This window comes from Staurois parvus, unplaced genomic scaffold, assembly GCF_062004578.1.
Source record: "Staurois parvus isolate SC_StPar_1 unplaced genomic scaffold, SC_StPar_1.0 ptg000050l, whole genome shotgun sequence".
Classification (NCBI taxonomy): domain Eukaryota; kingdom Metazoa; phylum Chordata; class Amphibia; order Anura; family Ranidae; genus Staurois; species Staurois parvus.
In genome coordinates this window covers 3,524,600-3,531,640 of record NW_028317846.1, presented here as the reverse complement: position 1 = coordinate 3,531,640, position 7,041 = coordinate 3,524,600, and the positions used below count along the sequence as shown (strand labels likewise).

Here is a 7,041-nt window from a genome sequence, read left to right as displayed (position 1 = left end):
CAGCTCTAGATAACAGAAGTACTTCCTGTTTTTTTTTTTCTTTTTCTTAAAGGAACAGTGCTAGTGTCATGAGTAAAGTAGTGATACTATTACACCACCTATGGATAATATGCGTCAGTGAAAAGATGTTTTTATTTTTTTATATATTGTGAAGAGCATAAACACTGTAATGTTTAATTTACCACTCAGTGATTTATCAATATAAATAAATCTGTCTTTAAGTGTGGTTTTCCTCCGGTTTCCTCTCACAGTCCAAAGACATGCTTAATTGGATTAATTGGATCCTGTCTAAATTGGCCCTAGTATGTGTATGTATGAATGTGAGTTAGAGACCTTGATGTGAATGTACAATATATGTATTTGTAAAGCGTTACGTAAATTGATGGCGCTATACAAGTACCTGAGATAAATAAACGAAGACTAGATATTGGAGTTTGGTTAGCCCCATGATCAGTCTGAGCACTGGATAAAGAGTAAAAGCAAACCCCCCCAAAAAAAGTAAGGCCCCGTTCACACTTGACAGACTTTTTGGGGTGTTTTTAGCTGGTTTTTGGAGCAGCACCATTGACTTGAATGGGCCCCCCACTGCTTCAAAAACATGCTAAAGAAGCTCATGTCCCAAAGTTTGGACATGAGCCAAGCGCGTTTTGACATGAGACTACTACCCACATTTGGGGCGCCATTAAAACTTAATGGCACTGCAAGCATTTTGCATGTTTTTCACGTTTGCATAAACACAGGCAGAAACATATCCATTTGCCCACATTTCCACTATGCCCCAGTGTGAATGTAGTCTCAAACAGCCTAGGCTCAGAGTGCGGATTAAATGTGACTGTCAATCTGGAAGAAACATAGGAGGATATTTAGAGGCAGAAAGGTTTTATTGCAGGGGACAGCTCTGGATTGAAAATATTTTTGTTTTTAGCTTTGTTGGAGATCTTTTTTTTTCTCTGGAGAAAAAACAGAAGCTCTGCTTTAGGCCTCATGCACACATTATTGCAGACACTTTTAGGGGCATCAGGCATTTTTTTACTGCTTCCAAATGGCCCTCCATGTTATCCTATGTGTTTATGCACACACAGACTTTTAGTAGCAGCAGCGTTTACCAGCAGGAAAAAAAAAAACCAAGGGACCGTGCCGTCCAGGGGCAGCATCTTGTTGGCAGAAAAAACTCTTGGCGCAGCTAAATGCCAAAATAGGGTCTCTCCTGCCATAAAAACCGTGCTTGACGTTGTTTTTGGAGGTTTTTTTGTGTTACTTTTACCACTTTCCACAAATTAACATTTCAGGCTTTAAGTGTTTATACCAAAATCATGGCGGTAGCTGCAGCTATGATCCTGGTATTTTTTAGAAGCAAAGATGCTATTTTTATGTAAAAATTATCTAAGCAGCTATATAGCCTTCCTATCACTTTTACAGAGCACCATTTCTGGCTCTCCAATGCAATTAGGGAGCCTGGGACCACTGCATTCGGTTGGGACAGCTGACTACAGAGGAGAAGTAGGTACAGTGGATATAAAACATCTACACACTCCTGTTAAAATGTCAGGTTTCTGTGATGTAAAAAAATTAGACAAAGATAAATCATTTCAGAACTTTTTTCCACATTTAATGTAACCTATAAACTGTACAACTCAGTTGAACAACAAATTAAAATCTTTTAGGTGGAGGGAAGTAAAAATAAAAAACTAAAATAGTATGGTTGCATAAGTGTGCACACCCTTAAACTAATACTTTGTTGAAGCACCTTTTGATTTTATTGCAGCACTCAGTCTTTTGAGTCTATCAGCATGGCACATCTTGACTTGGCAATATTTGCCCACCTTGCAAAAACACTCCAAATCTGTCAGATTGAGGGCATCTCCTGTGCACAGCCCTCTTCAGATCACCCCACAGATTTTCCATCGGATTCAGGTCTGGGCTCTGGCTGGGCCATTCCAAAACTTTCATCTTCTTCTGGTGAAGCCATTCCTTTGTTGATTTGGATGTATGCTTTAGGTCATTGGCATGCTGAAAGATGAAGTTCCTCTTGATGTTCAGCTTTCTAGCAGAAGTCTGAAGGTTTTGTGCCAATATTGACTGGTATTTGGAACTGTTCATAATTCCCTCTATCTTGGCTAAGGCCCCAGTTCCAGCTGAAGAAAAACAGCCTGAAAGCATGATGCTGCCACCACCATGCTTCACTGTGGGTATGGTGTTCTTTTGGTGATGTGCAGTGTTGTTTTTGTGCCAAACATATCTTTTGGAATTATAGCCAAACAGTTCAACCTTGGTTTCATCAGACCATAACACATTTCCCACATGCTTTTGGGAGACTTCAGACGTGTTTTTGCAAAAATTAGCCAGGCTTGGATGTTTTTCTTCGTAAGAAAATGCATCCGTCTTGCCACTGTACCCCATAGCCCAAACATAAAAAGAATATGTGAGATTGTTGTCACATGTACCACACAGCCAGTACTTGCCAGATATTCCCACAGTTCCTTTAATGTTGCTGTAGGCCTCTTGGCAGCCTCCCAGACCAGATTTCTTCTGGTCTTTTCATCAATTTTGGAGGGATGTCCAGTTCTTGGTAATGTCACTGTTGTGTCATATTTTCTCTACTTGATGATGACTGTCTTCACTGTGTCCCATGGTATATCTAATGCCTTGGAAATTCTTTTTTACCTTTCTCCTGACTGATACCATTTAACAATGAAATCCCTCTGATGCTTTGGAAGCTCTCTGCAGACCATGGCTTTTGCTGTAGGACGAGACTAAGAAAATGTCAGGAAACATCTACTAGAACAGCTGAACTTTATTTGGAGTTAATCAGAGGCACTTTAAATGATGGAAGGTACTGACTCCTATTTAACATGATTTTTAATGATTGCTTATTTCTGAACAAAGCTACATCCCCAGTTATAAGAGGGTGTGAGCACTTACACCACCACATTATTTTAGTTTTTTATGTTTACTTCCCCCCTAAAAGATTTCAGTTTGTTTTTCAACAAAAAAACAAGTTGTACAGTTTATAGGTCACATTCAAGGTGGAAAAAGTTCTGAAATTTTTTATCTTTGTCTCATTTTTTTTACATCACAGAAACCAGACATTTTAACAGGGGTGTGTAGACTTTTTATATCCACTGTACATCCATCCACTCCCCTCCTCTGTGACAATTTAACTGTTAGCTATGAGGATTTAGTCACTGGCTTTGGTTTGCGTTTACAAGCCATTGAAAAGCATGTAATCAAACTGATCTCAGTTTGATCAGCTACTTTTGAGAGTATAGGAAAGATCTGGGGTCTAATAGACCCCAGATTTCTCAGTAAAGAATATCTGTCACTGCCTATGCTATCACAAGGGATGTTGTTCATCCCTTGTGATAGCAATAAAATTGACTAAATAAATTATTATTTTTTAAGTGGGAAACATACCCATGTTGCAGCACAGTTCTATACACACGCTGGGCTTTGCATTTAAAAGAAAAAGATCAGGTGCATTTTTTTGTGCCCTATAGTTTAAATGAGTTGCGAGGGATCAGAATACCTGTCAGGCTTTTATTGCTGTTTGTGCCCCCATTAGAGAGATTCACCCTCTTTATTTGTCCTGGTGAATGTTATCAATTAAAATAAAGGAAAATACCAAATTTTAAGTGACCAGCAGATGAATTCGCATCGTAGTTAAACAACCGTTCGAATGCAGCCTTATGCTTTCTGTCAGAACTAGAGTGATTGTGACAGGGATAATGGGCCAACATTATAGGATGCGGAGGTGCAAAGCAGGTAGAGACTGACGCCTAAAGACTTGCAGCTCTAATTACAGCCAACGGTGGTTCTAACTAGTCTTGGAAATGGATTGATTTCAGCTAACGCATATTTGCTTTTTTAAAGTGTATCTAAACTGCACTGTTGAACTTCTTGTTTATACAGTTGATAGTGTTTTGTTAAATCTGTGTACTGTTTAAAAAAAGCAAAAGATTTTGCCAGGAAACATGTGAGCTGATTATTGCCCATGCTCTATGCCTGTGCTGACTGTTATAGGTTACATTTTCTGTTACATCTGAGGACTACAGAAGCACACCCCTCCATATTATAGACAACAGAAGGGTTTAGTTACTGTATGTGGTCCTGATACAATAGGGTGAATGAGTGTTGCCATCCTAAGAGTGGAAGTGTATTACGGCCCTTTCACATTGCTCCACTATAAAGAGAAAAAAAAAAAAAACGCAGTAAAAACGCTTATGCATTTTTTTGGTTGTCTGACTCCCAACATGCTTCTGTGAAACATGGACATGTGACTCAAAAAGAGCACCAAAAACACATTGGATGATATGAAAGGTGTGATTTTGTTTCGCTTTTTAAGTACGGCGCCAAAGATTCACAATGCAGGACTTTTAAAAACGCACCACACTGGATGTAGGATAAAAAAAAGGGAAATATTTGTATTGTGCTTTTTTTGCACGTTCAGCAGGATAAAAGTGCAGCAAAATTGCGTCAGTGTGACAGGGCCCTAGCAGAATCACCAGGTGCAAAGAAAACAAATGCAGCCACCACATCTAAAGTTAGGTAAGCTGCACTATTACATTTTTGTTTTTAGGTTTAGGTATCCAGCCTAGCCTGTCCTAATAACACCTGACTTGCCTTGTTTACCTCCAAGTCCCAACAATGCATCTTCTACCTTAGTATACTCACAAATCCCAGATATCCCCACAACACACCTCCTACCTCAGTAACAAGTCCCAGCTGTCATCACAATGCCCCTTCTGTCTCATAGAACTGCAAGTCCCAGCTGTCCTCACAATACCCCTCCTATCTCATAGACCTACAAGTCCCGGCTGTCCTCACAATACCCCTCCTGTCTCATGGAACTACAAGTCCCGGCTGTCCTCACAATACCCCTCCTGTCTCATGGAACTACAAGTCCCGGCTGTCCTCACAATACCCCTCCTGTCTCATGGAACTACAAGTCCCGGCTGTCCTCACAATACCCCTCCTGTCTCATAGAACTACAAGTCCCAGCTGTACTCACAATACCCCTCCTGTCTCATAGACCTACAAGTCCCGACTGTCCTCACAATACCCCTCCTGTCTCATAGAACTACAAGTCCCGGCTGTCCTCACAATACCCCTCCTGTCTCATAGAACTACAAGTCCCGGCTGTCCTCACAATACCCCTCCTGTCTCATGGAACTACAAGTCCCGGCTGTCCTCACAATACCCCTCCTGTCTCATAGAACTACAAGTCCCAGCTGTCCTCACAATACCCCTCCTGTCTCATAGAACTACAAGTCCCAGCTGTACTCACACTATCCCTCCTGCCTCTGTAGAACTACAAGTCCCAGCACATTTCAGCATACAGAAGTGACACTAGTGGAAATGACTGCAAGCCAGGCATAGGGCCCTGGCAGCCGTATCGGTGAGCTCCAGGGCCTGTTCTTGTACCTGAGCAGTGTATATGGGGTGTGTGCACACAGGTAACCCCGGCACCTGTACACTACTGATAAGAACAGAGCGCCACAGCTCCGCTGCTCCCGCCGGCTACACCTCCCAGCATCCTTTGTGATGACCAACGTACTTTCCGCAGTGGTTGCCGGGAGATGTAGTCCCTTCCCCTGTCACTATTGGTTGACTCCCTGCGGGCTCGCCTCTGAGCCGGACTGCTTTCCCGTCATCCCTCGCGGCGTGCTGGTTGGACTGGCTTTGTTTGCATTGGGTTGGGTGAGCAGAGCCGGGTATTTAATATTTGTTTGAGTCTCCTGGCACCGGGGTGACTGCAGGTAGAGCATGTGAGGAGGAGACGCGGCCAGTGTATGAGGGACGGCAGTAAGTTCTCTTCTCTCTCTATGGGGTGTGCAGACAGGCTCGTTCTTACTAATGAACTCTTGTTTAGTGTAGGGTTGCCTCCTCACCCCTTTAACACCGAACATATATGAATGACGCAGGTGTTGGGGCTCATTAAACTTCCTCAGTGCCTTATCTGCAATAGATTAGCCCCAGAACCTGTGTCATTCATATGTGTTCGGTGTTAAAGGGGTGAGGTGGGAACCCTCGTTTAGGGTTGTGTTCAGGAAGCAGGAGTGTCCGAAGCCTCGGAGTGTATATTCCTGAACCTGGGTGGATCTATCAGGCAGCCAGTGAACGAGTTATCCCTGAAGTTGTGGGAAAACATGGACAAGTGTAAGGATTTGGGTGACTGACAAGGACCAAATTGTAATGGTTAGAGGACTGGGTGGGAGCATCTCTGCATCTCTTGTGGGATGTTCCCAGATCAGGACCGACCTAGAGTGGTCCAAGGAAGGAGAAGCAGTGAACCGGGGACAGGGTCATGGGGGGCACATGGGGAGCGAAGCCCCCGGACTTTGTATTCTGAGCCAATAGAAGAGCTACTGGAGCTCAGATTGCTGACAGTTCTATCTGGTTCTGCTAGAAAGGTGTCAGAGCACACAGTGTATGGGGCTGGGGAGCTGCACACCAGTCAGGGTGCCCATGCTGACCCATGGCCACAGCCAGAAGTAACTACAATGGGAACATGAGTATCAGAACTGGACCACAGAGCAATGGAAGAACGTGGCCTGGTCTGGGGAAATCAAGAATGGTTTGAGGAACACAAGTTTGAGGTGTTGACTTGGCCTCCAACTTCTCCAGATCTCATTCAACTTGGGTGTCTGTGGCTGGAAAAACAAGTCCAATCCATGAAGGCTCAACCTCGTAATTTATAGGACTTAATAGATCTGCTACTGATAGCTTGGTGCTAGATACCACAGCGTACCTTCAGAGGTCTAGTAGAGTCCATATCTCGATGGGTATAGTGGGTGGTGATATTGTTATGACTGATCAGTTTCTATGATTAATTATTTATCTGTATAATATGTAGTGCTCATTCCACTGGACAGTGAGAGGTGTGTTTCTATGGGTGCCTCTATCTAAAGCCCCAAGTTTTTTTTTTGTTTTGTTTGTTTAGGATGGTGTGAAAGTATTAAACCTCCCACTTCACCTCACCTTCGAGAAATTTCTTCTCACTTCCTGCTGTTTGTGGGACAGGAAGTGAAGAGAGATTTTCCC

The 7,041-nt window shown here is 42.9% G+C and overlaps 1 protein-coding gene across 1 annotated transcript in view; it reads left to right on the top strand.

The window, feature by feature from the left end:
• Positions 1-5,651: 5,651 nt before the first annotated feature.
• Positions 5,652-7,041, top strand: part of CPAP (centrosome assembly and centriole elongation protein) — a 102,267-nt gene continuing 100,877 nt past the window's right edge. Inside the window, exon 1 of the mRNA XM_089666188.1 lies at positions 5,652-5,802. The gene's annotated coding sequence lies outside the window, so the exon portion shown is untranslated. The remainder of the gene's footprint in view (positions 5,803-7,041) is intronic.